The 17,679-nt window shown below is 36.5% G+C and overlaps 2 long non-coding RNA genes across 3 annotated transcripts in view; both read left to right on the forward strand.

Moving 5' to 3' along the window:
• LOC310717926 overlaps window positions 1-9,964 on the forward strand; it is a 13,182-nt gene extending 3,218 nt beyond the window's left edge. The window contains exon 3 of the long non-coding RNA XR_014531011.1: window positions 9,116-9,964. This is a non-coding gene — a long non-coding RNA (uncharacterized lncRNA). The remainder of the gene's footprint in view (window positions 1-9,115) is intronic.
• Window positions 9,965-10,153: 189 nt separating this feature from the next.
• Window positions 10,154-17,443, forward strand: LOC310717925. Of its 2 annotated transcripts, XR_014531010.1 has the most exons (3): window positions 10,154-11,104; window positions 11,199-11,249; window positions 12,787-17,443. It is a non-coding gene; the product is annotated as an uncharacterized lncRNA (long non-coding RNA). The 2 variants fall into 2 exon arrangements; XR_014531009.1 differs by having other exon boundaries at window positions 10,154-11,249.
• Window positions 17,444-17,679: the final 236 nt, after the last annotated feature.

The raw sequence follows: 17,679 nt of genomic DNA on the forward strand, positions 1-17,679 counted from the left end.
TTTTAAGTGAGAGCCTGGCCAATCAGGCAGCTCATGAACTATCACTGATTTAAAAGACATGTCAAACATATTAGCTGGTTAAGTACAGGGCGAAATTTCAAAAAGCGTTTGATTAAAGCAAATCTCATTTAGCTTGTTCAAGTACATTTCAGTGTTTATTAAATTCACTATCAATTAAATAGATATACTAGCAGTGTCAGTCATCATTTAAAGCAGCTGTGGTGTGAAATTAAAATTGGATTTAAACCTCAAGGCTTTCTCTAATGGCTACTTGCTGACTTTCACTAAACCAGTGGAGCAGATAGTTCGGGTCACAATAAAAAAAACAACCTATTCACTTAGAATACTGTTTACAGATTTAGATTCTGTAAATGTGACGGGTTTGGTATACTTGGCTTTTAAAAATTATTATTTTAACTGTGGTTATAAATCAGATGTAAAGTAATGAAGTAATGTTACATGTGACTACAGGCTTCTATTTTTTCCAGAGACCACAATACATGAACAAATTATCTGTGGCATGTGCAAATAACAAATAAATCACTATATATCACTATATTGATCACAGATCATAGAAATTCATTTAGCAATAATAATATACTATTAATGATGTTTTGTATGTAAATTTTGTCTTGATAATGAGGTATAGGGTTTACTTTCTGCCACATCAAGAGATCCGAGTGACTGATTTTGTTATCCTTTCTCGGCAGATTATTCTAAATGATAGAGAATGCAGTATCCTCAACTGTTTGGATTGCACTTGAGAAAAATAGATGGGATAACCCAATATTTAGTGGTCAAGACCAACAGCCTACCCCTGAATTAAAGTCCCACAACACAAAGAAACAACTTGCACTTAAGATGGAAAATTCTATATATTTCATTTTGCTGAAACTCAATTGTGGCTGGGGAAAAAGCTATGTTGTACTATTTGAGATTGATTTTAAAAAGAACAATATTTATATACCCCCATGTCTGCATTCAACAAGAAGTAATCAAGAGTTTAACCCAGTTATGCACTTTGTAAGGCAATATATTTACCAGAGTAAATGGTGGAGGTCAGATTGACACAAGCAAAATATGCAAGAATTAAGTTGTTTCAGAGTGCATTAAAGGCTCTGGCAAGCAAAACGATAACCAGGCCAAACTATGACATGTTTTCAGGGGGAAAACTGACTGGTGATGTCCCAATTATGGAGAAGCAACCACTAAATTGTCAGTTAGAAAACCCCACGCTTCTTCAACACATGTCTTCAGAGTGGGTGCTGTTATGTCCACCTTTCACAGCTAAATGGGCACCAGTGCCATCCATATTAGCCCCAAATCCCCTTCACATTATAATGTTCCTAATAATGTTGTCACATGGCCTGGCTGCGAAGGGTCATTTTCTGATGCAATTCAGATGCTCCTGCAGTTTTGGCATTGATTGCAGGGGAAAAAAAACACAGGGGAGAATGTAAGAAAAAAAATGTGGAAAATAAATCGAACGTTAGCCTCTATTTTCAAGAGCATGGAAGGAAAGAAAGAAAGTTACCAACACCAGATTCCACAAAGTCAACAAAATCAGTAAAAAAAAAATCGCCAGCACACCTTTCCTTGACAACTAATAAAACAGACAAGCATAAGTCAGTAAAAAATATCAGGTTTTCTGAGGTTTCAGACCCTGTTATTTAAATCCATGCAAATAAAACAAATAGCTCAGATTCAATTTTGCATTGGGAATTGGTTGTGCAGTTATGGTTTAATTAAAAGTATAGAGTTTGGCTTTAGCAGAACACCATGCTAGCACTGACATAACAAAGGAGTCATTTCAGAGGTTTAGGGTGTTGACCTGACTGTCAGCTCTTTTTAAGATGATATTGGACAAATCATTATGGAACCACAAGGATATTTAACATCAAAACAGAATAAGTGGAAAAAATTATGGGTTAAAGAAAGGAAAAAACACTGTACCCATGCCTGTTCAAGTGTCAAGACTGAACAAAAAATGAGAGAGTCTTTAGAAAAGATAAATAACACACAGCAGTTCCTTTTCCTGTACTGTACATCATCTATCTCTCTCAGCTGAAGCTTTGAGTAAATAAAAAGTGAGGAAAGAAAACGCCTGTCTTATTTGCCTAAATAAGTTCTTCAAGTTCTTTCTTGGAACATGCAGTTGGTTTTAATTAGATGTTCATTAGAAGGTGTCTCACATTCCCTCAATTAGTCCCTGTCATGGCAGCAGTGGCGGCACAGTAATCTCCATGATTAAGCGCCGTTCTTGTTTGTCTGCGTACTGTCTGCCAGGCTTTCTTAGCTTGCCGTTGTAGTGGAGTCCTGACATGGAGAGTAATCGTTGTGTGCAGTGGCCCTCCGAGGCCTGCCTTGCCTCTGTTCTGCAATACTTAACGGCGCAGAGCGCTCACTTCAAACATCTGCCCCAATTAAGCCCCCTTTGCCATTTTCAATTATACCTTTCCACCCTACCATTTGGGCAATTTTCTAATCTTGCCATGGTTGGCGTGATGCTGGCACGGCAGGCGTCCCGAGTGACAGATGAAGGCATGGGGACTAGGAATGGTGGAGAGGTGGAAAACATGAACATGAGGGTCACAGCTGCACAGTTTTCTCTCTCATGTCTTCACAATACTCAGACTGGCCACCTGTGGATCAAGAGTTCTTTAAGCCCATGATAGATTCTGTATGTGCATCATTTTGGTTAAAGGTTCAGTCTACATGTTCATAATCTACCACAATATATTTGATCATAATTCAAACACAAAATAATACATAACGTCAAAATTAGTGCATGTGGAAGTGATAGAAAGGGGCTGAACAAGTCATAAATGCATTTACTAACTCCAGTGTGCTTTTATAGACGTTATTTTTTAGTTGTGCCAATCTAACTAACCAGTAGTAGTAGAAGCAGCATAATGTACAGTAAGTAGGTATTATTAACTACTTAACATAATTGCTACTAAGTGTACTTAACATGTATATGATAATTTTACTCTGCTATTAAAGATTTAATCTGAGATTGCTTTGTGTTCTTGAAAAAAATCAAGTAACTAGTCAGTGTTTTGGATATCCAGTAAGCTCCTCACATGTTTAACCATGATCTGACTGTGCATTATGCTAAGCAGGCAGAGTTTCAACACACCTGCCTGTTCCTGATTATTAAAAGATCGTCTGCCATCAGCGAACACCTATTAATCCAACCAGTACGGTGCATAACACATCTGGGAAACACATTAAGGTTAGACATACAAACAAAATATTTCTTTTTGTTAAACCTTCTTGTCCAAAGTGAAATATTTAACAAATAGCTCAGTTACACTTGTCCTAGGTATCTCTTATATTTTGTCAGTTGTTGGTTAACCTGTGGGCCAATAGAATAAATGCATTTTCAACTTTTTGTAAGATTCAGGATAGGTTAATTTCAATGAATGAAAATACCATTTTGCACTTGTGTCTGGAAAAAACTTTGTTTCACTGGGATGTCAGATTTCACATGGAACATTTACCATTGTACCAAAATTATGAACTTGTATGTAATAACTGGGTTAAACCCAAAACCAGGAACCAACCAAACTAACCACTGAGTTTGTAGATGGAGATGAAATGCTTGACATTTAACACCCACCACAATCAAAATCAAAACCCTAACGAAAGCACATTTAAACACACTTATAGATTCTTGAAGGCATTTAGTAGTCAACTCCAACACAATGCTTCTGTTCATAGTTTTAGATTGATAACAGTACAGTGCTTTATACATGTATCATTGTATAAATCTGTTTTCTGCTTTTTGGGCCGAACCTTGGTCCAGCTGCCTTGCTGAAAGGCCATCACTTGGTGGAGCTCAGCAAGGGTGAAAGAGGTCAGGGCAGATGGATATAGAGTGCAATTACCTTCCCTGAAGGGTACCAGCATTAAGGTCTGTTAGGTTAAAGTGTCTGCCACTCAAACAGAAAAATAGGGTCACTAAAAATCGCACAATAGCTAAAAGCCTGTTATAAGGGCTAGCTATTATGTGCAGAATGTGACCACCAAATGATTCCAGAGAGAGAAAGTGGACACAGGGGGCTGTTTAGCACAGAAAAACCAGTGGGAGTATGCTTTCTGGTGCTTGAAAAACCTCATAGGGACTAGTTTGGCGAAGATCATTTCTTGTTTTCCTGAGAAATAGTTCTGTTTAGTTATTTTTTTTTTTCAAGCACATGCACAGGCCTGCACATTGTAGTCATTTTTGTGTTGAAAAGTTTATATGTTAGTCCATAAGCACATTAGCTTTCTCGCTGAAGCGCATCATAAGATCAAAGGCAGATATATGGGGGTGGAGATCGTGTGTGCTGTACTTGTCCAGTAATGCATCTTTCTGCACAATATCTAATCTGTGAAAACATGCTGCACAGTGGGGAGAGCAGACTGTAATTTCTTGACCGAGGTTTACACAAATTAAAAGAAATCTACATTAATTCACCACACTGAGAAAAGAAAAAAAACAAAAGAAGAAAACACCGGTGTCTCTGAATTAGTCTCACCAGCTTCTCCTCTCCAAACAATTAACGTCTCACACTGTAAATTTTAAATCCAGCAGCAGCAACACTTAAAGGTCACTTAGTCAATTGACCACTGAGTGTTGGAGGGGAAAGTTTTTTATTTTCTCAAATTATACTCATGCACACTTTTTCAATTCCAGCTCTTATGTTTCTTTTTCTTACCTGAAGAACTATAACTGAATAATTACTGCTCCCGGTTCATTATTATGATAGCCAGACAATGTGTGTGTGTGTGTGTGTGTGTGTGTGTGTGTGTGTGTGTGTGTGTGTGTTTTGAGGTGAGGAGTTGTGGAATGCAATTTTTTTTTTATTTACTTCATACTTTTCCATACATATAAAACAAAGTTTTAATATATAATAAAGAGAAATTTTGATTTTTTGTACTATACCATATGATGATCAAATTTGGTCTGAGCATGTTACAATTACATTCACATCTTTAAAAAATAATGTCCTGTTTAATAATCAATATCACATTTAGTTGATTATACCATAGTGCAGCATATATACAGTATAACAAGTTTGGGAAAATGACAAAAATGATGAAAGATCACAATATTTTTAAAGTGAAATTGACACATTCATAATAAAATGTATTTAGTAAATGTAAATCAGAATGTCCAGATTTACATAGGCGAGGTAAAACAAAGAGCTGTCCTGATGCAGTTTTGATAAATCCATATGATTAAAATGCTCAAAACGAATTAGTACAAATAATTATAAATATTCTCAAATAAACACTTTAACATTAGAGCAAACAGTGCAACAAAAGAAATTGGATAGCAACATAACAATAGAAAAAAGCTAATCAGAATTAGATAAATGGAAACGTTAAATTGTTGTATGACAGAAATACAAAGATGAACAGAGTGATAGGAATGGACTCTGGGAAATGGGTGTGGCAGGAGGATGTGGATTTTGTGAGTAGGAATTCCTTTGGTACGTAACAGCTGTGACACAAAGTTCACATAACTTCATGACAAGTAAATAAGTATAAGAGCTGTAAATGGTTTTCACGCAGCTGACAATTTCTGAATGGAAATCTTTTGGCTGTAGGTTTCTACATTTAATGGTTCCTTTAAAAGAGCTTGTGAAACGTTTTAGATCTCCTAAAGCTTTAAAATAGAAATGTAAAAAAATATTTGTAATTTATGATTAGATCATTTAATCGGAATTTAACAGTTGAAGAATTATAAAATATTAAACCCCTTTTTAATTTTCTCTGTTGACTGACAGTGGCAACAGCCTAACAATATGAAATGGCTCACTGCACAAAGGCTAAAAAATTAGATCATACTTTTGTCTTTACACAAAAATGTTGTAACAATGTTGTCTAACAGAGCTAGCTAGATCTAGTTTCCTTTCCCACTCGCTCAGACACAGAGAGGCAGCATAAAAGGAGTCATTTCAATTTTAGTGGTTGGTGGTGATGATGGTTTTATCTGAAACTTTCGATTACTCATTGTCACCTCTAACAAATATAGTTGCGCCTAACCAGTTGGGCAGAAAATAAATCTGAAAAGATCAACTTCATCATATAGCCAAAAGTAAACTGTAAATTTCTATCACGCACTGAAATTCTGAAGCAGCAGACAGTTTGCTTGTTAATTTGCACTCATAAAATATTCTCATCACTGTATCTCAATGCTAATTATTGACTAAGTGAATTATTTGAATCTTTCATTAACCAAGCAGCTGTCTGTATGAAAACTGCACCACAGAAACCCTTCAGCTGCAATTGTGACATTTAGTGAGTTGAAATAAATTATTAAAAGAAAGGAAAAGGAAAAGTAATTGGTTACCATTGTTTAACTTTGGATCGAAGACTGAAACCTTCGATTACTCATTGTCACCTCTACCAAATATAGTTGTGCCTAACACAAATTGGGCAGAAAATAAATCTGAAAAGATCAACTTCATCATATAACCAAAAGTAAACTGTACACTGGAGAGAAGCTAATGATAAAACGAATTAGCCAGATTTTAGCAAGATTTAACTGATTAGCTGATTTCTTTTTAAACTATTATAGTAAGGTGGTTATTAATTCTGTTCTTATTCACACACATTCACTTGCCTTGTACTTGGTTCTCTCAGAACTGACACTGAGACCTGTTTAAGTCTCCTTTCTATTTTTTCCTAGTGGCTCTTTCTTCACTGGATTTGACACACTCAACACTGGTGATTTATCCTTTACATAAAAGAGGTCTCAGAAGCTCTTGTTTCCACGACACCCATCATGATTAGGTAATGCCTCTCATTACGAGCGTGATGCCCCATTTCTGCTGGCAAATCAAAGTGGTTCCAGATCAACGGCCCTTAACTTTAAGAGTCATTAGACATCTAAGCACGGGTTTTAAAGAACAACATCTGCTTTTGGTTTCTCAGCAAGTTTACCTGTTCCGAGCCATCGACTCGGCGTGCGATCGGCTGCCAGGCCAAACATGGCGGGAGAATCTGATGACATTGTCTGAGTTTTTTTTCCCACTTTCCTTGTTCACTGACACAATTTAGCTGCAATTTGGATGCCAGAGGGTCTCGCTATTAACTCAGACTGAATATATTGTGTATAGCACCACAATCCCTTACTTTACTATACCCCTTACTTCTGTTCTCTTACATGCTCTCTTCACTTAGAACCACTTTTTGCTTGAGTCCTAGTGATAAATACAGAATGTTTTATCCAACACAGATGTGACAACTTAATAATGTAATCCTTTGCAAACATAGAATGACTCTTGCAAACCATCTGTTATCCATCCTTTGAATGGCAAGCTGAATTATATTTAGTGTCACTCTACCTGGGCAGCTCTTATATCAAAACAGGCACTGATTTCTATCACACACTGAAATTATGAAGCAGCAGACAGTTTGCTTCTTAATTTGCACTCATAAAATATTCTCATCACTGTATCTCAATGCTAATTATTGACTAAGTGAATTATTTGAATCTTTCATTAACCAAGCAGCTGTCTGTATGAAAACTGCATCACAGAAACCCTTCAGCTGCAATTGTGACATTTAGTGAGTTAAAACAAATTATTAAAAGAAAGGAAAAGGAAAAGTAATTGGTTACCATTGTTTAACTTTGGTTTGAAGAAATGCAATTTAGTCGACACAAACTCCTCGTCGTGGCCACACTATGACAGAGAACAAAGTTTTTTTTATTATTATTATTGATCTGCTTTAAACACTTGTGAAGACTTTCTCACTCAGAAAGTCCAGCTTCGTTTCTGAGTATCATTTCTAATTAGGCATGCTTTCTCACTGAGAGTCATTCTGATGTTTTCAGTTTGCATGGCATTGGGCTGAAATCCTGTAAATGCCTTTGTAACCTGCATGGGAAGAAAAACGATGCAGTTTAATAATTTGACAATTATTCATAATTTTTTGTTGATTTAAAACAACCACAATAAAATCAACAACAAAACCCCTTATAACCGGCTTGAGTAGTAGAAACTCCAGTTTGGATCGTGACAGCTAAAGATAAGCAAGAGAGCAGTTATTGATTCAAATTAATTAATCCACTTACAAATGGGGGATTCACAGGCTCAGAAGTAGCTTAAATAATCCTTACAAATTAAACCAGTAAATTTGTTGCATTTACTGATGCTTATTTAATGAGTGATACTTGATTACTTGAGTAATTAAAATGGCAATAAAGTGTAAAAACATGAAGCATTAGTATGCAGAATATACAGTATTGGGAATGCATAACCTAAATAACATTGGGTGTTAATTAAATTTGCATTAGAGCTGAAGCATAGCAAAAATTGGCATAATTAAATATTGGAGGTTTTGGAGCAAGAACAGTTGTTCTAATAAAAATAAATAAATAAATGGTAATTATAATGTACAATTAAGTTACATAATGTTTTATACATATGTGAACACATAAAGGGAAGAAAATGCTCTTGTTGGCATATAACTCTGTTAAATTTAAAGTTAAAATCGCAGCGGTAAAAATTCACTAAAATAAAAGAATTAATAAATAAAATACAAGCCAGGTTTTTTTTTTAATCAAGTTGACTGCAAAATAAATGATTTCCTTTATTAGGTCTTTATCTTATTACTTGAAATCTTTTGTGACAACCATACCATGGCATCCACTGCTAATCTGTCTGAAATATGTAAAGATAATCCGACTCACACTTACGTCTTTCTGAATTAAAATGCTTGTCTCTCAAATCCCACAACAACTGGCAAGACAACCAAATGTTGGATGTAAAATTAACAATAATACATACCTACATACATATGTGTATATATATATATATATATAAACATTTCGCTGTATAAATATAAAAACATATAAAGTCATATAAAGTTTAAAAACATTGAGCTTCATGATGTCTAATGTAAAATACAATATGATGCTCATATGAACCAAAAATATCATAGGGAAGAAAATTCATGTCTTTCAAAAAAACATTCATTGAAGCTGATTTGACAGAGCAAGAAAGTTGTGATATCTCTATGCAGGGTAGCTGAGAGAAATATCAGAGATAGATGTTGATCTAACCCGGTTGTTACATTCCATATGGTCTTGATGACATACCTGCTTTTATCATGACAGCAAACAGCAGCATGTCGAGGCCAGGCTCTCCTGGGGCCCGAACTGAAATCAGCCTTGACGTGAGCCATCCGTCTCCACTCCATGATCTTTCTAGAAGTGCACTGCTGACATCTTCACAAGAACGTCCACTAGCTTGGAGAGGACAATAGTTTCTGAATGTTGCTTCTGGGCATGCTGTAGGCCACAGAAAAGCAGGACTAAAGCAAGACTGGATGACACTCTGGAGACCTTCTGGCAGATGTCACAGAGACAGTGTGATGGCTGGAGATGCACATTAGAAACACAAGAGCTAGGAAACACAAGGTGTTCAAGTGTGCATCCTAGGATCATAAACATGACACATGATTCTTAAAAACCGAGATTATTTTTTTTTATCTTTGTCTGTGGTAAAGGTAAACATCTACTCTATATGTTGTAATCTATTTAACAAAATATTCATCTCAATTTGAATTTTAAACCAGAAGTGGCCATGGCCTAGCTAGAAATGGTAACATTATCAGAATGATTGTGCAGTTTTCCTCACATGATTACTTGAATTCATAATTATTCTCAGCTATTAATGTGCACGGGACTGTTTTTAATCCCGCTCCAGCAATTTGCTTGCACCTTCCATTAATCTTTTAATACATTTATTTATGTACTTTTGTAAATAAATTTACTATTTCTGCAAAACAAAAACAAATTAGTAGCCTAATTTAAACCAAAATGACAATGGCCAAGCAGTTACAATACTGCAGTTGCAGAGCTGCAGACTCGTTAACAAAAAAATATATTTAATACAGTCAATTTACCTAGTATTAATTGCATTATAAAAAATATTTCTTGCTTGTTTTAAGCTTGAAGCTTCTTGAAGCTTCCACCAGAATGAGAAAATACAAAACAGCAAAAAAGCAACTAAAACATGATTACTAATCTTTTATGGTATGTGATATATTATTATATCATGCCCTCTATTCAAGATATTTTCAAGATATTTTAGTTTTTGTAGTGCAGGGACTTCTGTGGTCTCTAGTAGAATCTCATATTTGACTCACATTTAAATTTTTGCTGTTTGTGGGCATCCAGCTCCTGAGACACATCTGTAATTTTAACCTTCCAGAGCCTTTCTGGAAAAATAAATTGTCTTGTATTTATATCTACATTCTTATCTGTTTAGACTAAATCTTTTTGTTTAGCGTGAATAATGGTAGTAATGTATAATACACATACTAATATTTCCTCCTAATTATGAATGAGTTTTAAGTCATGCATACCGCATACCGTATGTGTGTGTACTGCGTACACAACCTAACTGACTACACTTTCTATAAAAGATGAAGAAGAAAAAAAACCTTTAGTCCACACCACTGTTTTTTTTTAAATAAGATACGTACCCTTCTTCAATTTTAAAGGACATTGCACTTGTCTAAATGAATGCTTCCTGCTCATGCAGGAAGTAAAATACAGCAATTAGCATGCTGCCTCTCCACATGTCTCGTAGCTAAAGATAAGACGTGCTGGCAGCACAGCAGGCCTCTAATTCCCTCATTCAGTTGTCTCTGGTCTCACTGATTATGGATCTATCCTGTAACTTAACCTGCATCTTTCTCCCAGCAAGACAGCCGTCCAATGAACAGCCTTTCCTCCACACACATCTCTTCTTCCTTTCTTTCTTCCCAAACAACTTCCTTTCAGCTGCTCATGCTTTGAAACCCGGCTACGCTTCACATCTGGCAAAAACAATCCCGAGCGGCTTTAAACAACAACAACAACGAAGAAGAAGCAGCACGATGCTCTTGAAACGCTATCAAGCTACGAGCATAGATGTTTCGGCGAATATATGCTGGAGAGACATGGCGGTATCTTTAAGGAGGAGGCTGAGGTGAAAATCATAGTATGGCCCAAGGCAGCAACACCACAACACACGGAAACATTTTGCCCCCTGATCTCTGCACCCTGAGAATGAGTGGTGGGACGCTTCAGGGCAAGGACGGCTCTGCAGGAGGAAAAGTATGGAAAGGTCACACTTAAGGTTTCCTCTGCATCTTGTTCTTCCTTCCTTTATCTACATTTCTTCAATTTTTCATCTTGTCCATCCTGATAGGGTTCAAATAGAAAAAATTAATAAAAAAAAAATATATATATTTTTAAACAGGTAAGAAATTGATATCTTACACACACGCACCCATACACACACGTATATACACACACACACACACACACACACACACACACACACACACACACACACACACACACACACACACACACACATACATATATGTGTGTGTGTGTGTGTGTGTGTGTGTGTATATATGTATATATATATATATATATATATATATATATATATATATATATATATATATATATTTATGAACAACATCTTAAGACGGGGGAAACATTTCATGCTGGTGGGTCATAACCAGGTTGTAAGTACTTTTTTAAAATGCCAAAAGATGAAACAAATAATACAAAAAATAGAGAGTAGGCAATTTATTGAAAAATGCATTTAAATTTAAAAGGCTGTTTATCAGCTGATCAAAAGTTTAAGACCACAGCCTTTAAAAATTAAAATCTGTGCCAAAATATGGCTTTAATTTCATTGTCCTTCAGACCGTCACAATGTCATGATCTCCTGATGGCAAAAGCAAAAAGGCTTTCTGTTTTTAAAAGTGGCAGGATTGTTGAGCTGCACAAGCAAGAGCTCTTGCAAAAGCCATTGCTGCTGAGGTTGGATGCAGTAAGACAGTTATCTTCCTGAGAGTTATGGGACAAAAAAATCTAGTGGTAGACCCAAAATAATGTCACCTGCACTAAGGATCCGATGGGTTGTCAGTGAAGACACAGGCCGAACCTTGACCCAAATTAAGGCCCTTACTGATGCTGACTGCAGTCAGATAACCATAAGAAGGCATCTGTGAGAGAAGGGCTTAAAGAACAAACAAACGTCTTCGAAAGCCACGTCTCCTCCCACACCACAAGTGAAGATTACAGAAACTGACGTCAGTTTCAGACTGTGGATGCCCTTCGTGAAGCCATCTTCACCACATGGAACATTCACACCAGCCTCCTGGAAACAATTGCATCAAGCATGTCGAAACTAGTGTTTGAAGTTAACAACAACAACGGTGGGGCTATTCACTAGTCGCTATTCAAGAGTCCTTTTTGACACTTTTAGTTCTGTTGTGGGGATTTTTGGGCTGTGGTCTTAAAATTTTTGATCAGCTGATCTACAGCCTGTTTGAGTTTAATTGCAGTTTTCAACTGAATGCCAATCTCTGTTTTTTGGTCTCTTGCTCATTTTTCCTTTTATTTCTTTTGACATTTTTGAAGCAGTTTTTTTTCTAATTATATATATATATATATATATATATATATATATATATATATATATATATATATATATATATATATATATATATATATATAAAGAGAGAGAGAGAGAGAGAGAGAGAGAGAGAGAAAGGAGAGAGAGAGAGAGAGGGGAGAGAGAGAGAGAGAGAGAGAGAGAGAGAGAGAGAGAGAGAGAGAGAGAGAGACTTTTGTATTATAAAAAAAAATATATATGTTGTATGTTTACACACACACACACACACACACACACACACACACACACACACACACACACACACACACACACACACACACTTGGAACAGCAAATTACACACTAAAAACGATTACTTTTTAGGGAAGTATCTCTAAGGAAGTGTTTACTGATTTGAATAACAGCATCCCGAAGAAATGTGCAAAAAAAATGCTACACAGAAATAATGCAAGAAATTAGGTAAGACATTTTTTGTATCTTATCTTTTGTTTCCTTCTTCAATGTCTCAAGACAAAGATTTTGAATTAGCATTCTGATCTGGTACATATTACATTAATCATGTTTTCATTTCCATTACTAGTAGAATATAATTTGGAGACCATCCAAAGAGATCCCCTCTGGTGAAGGAAAACCACATTATTGGTGATGAATGTGGAGTCTCTTGCTATATGAATGTATAGGCATCCACAGTTGTGGTAATGAGTGAAATGATGTACATAAAGCAAGTAGCTGTATACATGACTACAACCAGCTTTATGTCTCTTATCAGTTTGCTTTTCACCTAAGAAGATCCTGTTTCAAAGAGTGACGTAGCTGTGTATTGTTGGTAATGAGGGTGTATTGGTTTTTAACGAGGACCACATATATAAAGACAGGGACGACAGCCTTTGAGTCGCAAAACAACAAGGGATAAAGTGGAGCTCGGCGCAGACTATGGAACCCAGTGGGATTCACACACTGACATGCTCACACTTCTACACACACACACACACACACACACACACACACACACACACACACACACACACTTGCCTGTTCAAGTGTGGGAGCAGTTACAAGTGTGCAGAGAGAAGCACAGTGCAAACTCGCCTACGGGTGCTTGCTAAAGATGTAGTTGAATTCTCCTGCTGCCAAATAAGACCCTGTTGGATGGTTTCTAAACACACACAAACACTATGTAGCATTTGGTACAAAACTTGCTACAAAAAAAAAATGTTCAGAAACATGTGCTCTTAAAAAACAAGTCAAAGTATGCCTGAGCATCCCTTGTGAATAAGGCCTTGTTGGATTCCTGCGGAGAATTCACGCCAGTGCCCGAAGCCTGCTTCCATCAGTCAACACTCCTGTGCACCTGGAAGGTTCAGAGACCCCATTCACCGCAGCCATGACCTGTCCCTTGCAATCGCGCTTTGACTCCTTTCTTCTGCCACGCTTTTCAGAGCACACACCTGGCCCAAACCACATTTTACGCTTAAATAATCAGTTCGTTTGCACCGATTTAAATCCCCAATGCCTGCGCACAAAGCCAGATGCCCTGATCAGCTTTTTGAGGACATTGTTTTAAGTTTTTGCTAGCTTTAGTTTTGCTGCACTACTTTTCTTTTAAACTTGGGTAGGACATATTGCTCACAGTGGACTTATGTGAAAGCATTTAAGCCTTTCTGAACAAACCAGTATGCAGACAAAAACACTTTCACACATGTCCAGGCTTGTAAAGTGGAGGCCAATCTTTTAATACCCAAGCATAACTATACTGAGGGACACTAATGTGTTAGATACACATTGAAGAGCTATCAATAGACATGTCTGTGTGTCATATGATCACAATACACACTGTACTTAACCTGAAAAATCAAATTGCTCGAAGATTACAATAATCTCAAGTGAAAACAGAAACCGCCGATATTTTCAGCCTGACTCGGGACTGAATTGTATGTGCTGCCAGCTGAATCTAGCTACTGCTAATCGCAGAAAAGGTCAGAGTAAAAATAAGGTGTGGCAGTTTGCCAAAATGGTGTCTAGTGGCAAGGCTTTAGGTGGCCTTCTTGCCTCTGGGTTAAATTTACACATTGCGATTAATTGTGGCTTGTTTACTCAGGATGGAAAGGTGCCGGTAGAGAATCCTGGGCATTGCACACCTTCTCCGGCCGCAGTGCTGTGGGCTATGTCTTTGAGTTTAATGGGGCCGTGATAACTATCAAATGGACATGGATTACACACTATATCATTATACACACCATTGATTTTGCCCTTGCTTTGCCAGACAAGCAATATTATATGTCCAAAATGACCTTGCACAGAAATTCAAGCAGTCCAGGACAGGCTTACCAGTGTGTGTTCTGCGCATACTATTGCCAAGCCGTCTGAAACATCATTGCGAGACATTGTATGTTTTAAAGACTGCATTGGGGAAATGAATAGCACCATTAACGAAAAGGAATAAGTGATGACTTTTGTGAGAGCAAGTGTTTTGACGTTTTAAAAAAAAGCAGTCTTATGAGCTGCTAGGTTTCGCTTGTCATCAAAACCATTCAATGCCAAGGATCTCTAGAGTATGTTAATTCTTTGGCAGTCACTTAATTACACTTTTTACTGCTTTTCTGTCACAAGTCAGGGTTAGAAGAGGTTTTCGAGGGGAAGGTATAGCATATGGTTTTGTCTTCAATCCAATAAGTTGCACTAAGAACTCTTTGTAAGGATTTAGGGCTGTGATTTCTCTTGGTGAGAATTGTGTCATTTAAAAAAATTATCATTTATATTCCAAAAAAAAAAAAGAATACCCATCTTTTCTTTTTATAGAAATCCTTAAAAACAGTAAATTTTTTTAAGACATTTATTTAAGAAAATTATTTATTTACTAAATAGATATACGGTAAAAGCAACTACAGTTCATTGCTTACTGTATGTGGCACTCGTGTCGATTGCCAATAGATGTACTAGTGTTTGATGTATCAGTGTACCCTTCTGAAAAACTTACTGTCTCAGCTACACTGGGAGTTCTTTTGACACCATTTGGGTCTGGTCCAGCTGTGACTGAGATGTAGGCCTAATCGATTTTTTTTGGCTGGTCAAGAATGAGTATGGTAACAGTCTCATGTCCTTCATGCTGTTCTCTAAAGACAAGTGGACACTTATCAGGTTGCAGATATTTGTTGCTTATGGAGTATTGGATCTTGTTGGTAATTACCGATATAAAGTGCAAATAGAATATGTAAACGTTTGGCTATTTATTGATTATATGTCAAAATGACTTACATATTTTTTCAATATCTATGATGTTGGACTGATACAAACGAATTAGTCATATAGGAGAAAATAATTTCCCTTATTTTGGAAAAAGTTGTTCGGATAAAATCCTAGCAGTAGAATTCTGAAGCAAAAGTCTTCCCACAGGAACTCGAGAGAATGCCTGATATAAGTTCCCTTAAGAGAGGACAAAAAGGAGAGGAGGGTGGATGATGATGTGTGTGTGTGTGTGTGTGTGTGTGTGTGTGTGTGTGTTCGGTGGGAGGAGGTGCTCATGCAGCTATCCAACCTCATTTAAAAAATCGGAACTTCTTTTTCTTAAGTCAGCATTTCGAATCAGACCGTGTCTGCACCCAATTAACGTGCCATTTTGTTAAATGCTAAATTTACAAATTCGACATACAGCCCCCTTTTCGACATACAGCCCCCAGTAGAGATAGGGCCTAGCATAAGGAAAAAGAAGAGCGGGAAAGATTTAAGAGCATTTCGCAGTGTCAAACATCTAAACTCATCGGGAAACTTGGCACGATTAGACCGGGGTGAAGATGAGGAGGAGGAGGAGGAAAAGGAAGAAGTTGGGGGTGCCAATGAAAATGTTCATGCGGGCGGCCTTATTTCTCTCTTACAGTAATGTGGTTATCGCGGGTGTTGTGGGTGATCCTTTTAAACGGTTTGTATGCGGGGATAAAAAGCGCATGGAGGAAATAAACTTAGTTCTGGCTTAAATCTGCAAATCCTCACTGGTCATGGAAGATGATCCCAATTTGCTTCTGAGCAGTGCTGTCAGATCTCACAATAATAAAAAAAATGAAGATTTGAAGCAGCAATTATGTTCAATTAATGTTGGAGTGCACAGACTGTGTGACAGCATGCAGATGTTTGGGTTCTTGATCGCTTGTTTCACCTGATGAAGTGCGTACCCCATGCAACAGCCATAAAACATTGCTTAATCCTTCCCCATGTTTACTTATCATATCTGCGGTGCAATCATGCCATAAAGTGATTATCACATTGACTCAAATGCATTAAATTGAAATTTTCAGACTTGCGTGACATTTGCCCTAATTGGAGTTAATTTGAATTTGACATTCTTGTGTCTTGAAGTCACTGAGCATGTTTTAAGAAGAAAAATAATACTGAATATAATTATGAATAACAGATCACGTTAGTTGCCAATCCTTATTTTATCACCTTTATCACCTTCATTTCAGCACACTGATGTACTCTGACTGTTTTTTTAAAATGCAAGTTTTAGTTTTTTGGGTTTTTTTTACAAACTGGACAATCCAACAGTAATAATAATAATTTACAATTAAAAATGAACTTATGAAAAACAAATGCCTTTAAAAATGCTGAAACTGTTAGCTAACTCTCACCTGTTTTTTAATTGTTTGTGTCAGTGTTCTTAAATATTTGTTTTATTAAGCTTTTGAACATTCAATGTTGCAGACAAAGTACTATCTGTGAGCAATAGCTAAGATATTACATAACCTGAATAAACACATTTGTTGCTTGAGACAATGTGAATGAGAAAGTAAAGCCGAGTTTTTATCATCTATAATGTTATAGATGAGAAGCATTTATGTTTTTTGTCATAAAGTTTTCCCCATTTTATATATTTACAGGAAGGCCAGAAACTTAAAAACTCAGATGCATAGTTGTGTAATTGATATAATGCACCAACACACCAAATAGCCTCCTATATACTACAAACCTCTGTAATTAATATTAAGATTTTAATATTCTTAATAAACAATTTTTAATAGAATGAAGATTAAGTGTTGAAGGTTTCAAATGGATTATAAGTAATACATATTTCTTGGTTAGTTTTATGTTAAATGTGGGCCTGAATATTCTGTTGAATTCAAAACTGGACTCCTACCAGGCCAAAATCTGAGCCTGAAAAATTTGTTGTTTAGCCTCTTTTTGGTGGTGTATGCAGTGTGGGCAGGAGCGTTGTCTTGTTAAAAAAAAAAAAAAAAAAAAAAAAAAAAAAAAATATATATATAT

Source organism: Silurus aristotelis, assembly GCF_946808225.1.
Source record: "Silurus aristotelis genome assembly, chromosome: 23".
Taxonomy (NCBI): domain Eukaryota; kingdom Metazoa; phylum Chordata; class Actinopteri; order Siluriformes; family Siluridae; genus Silurus; species Silurus aristotelis.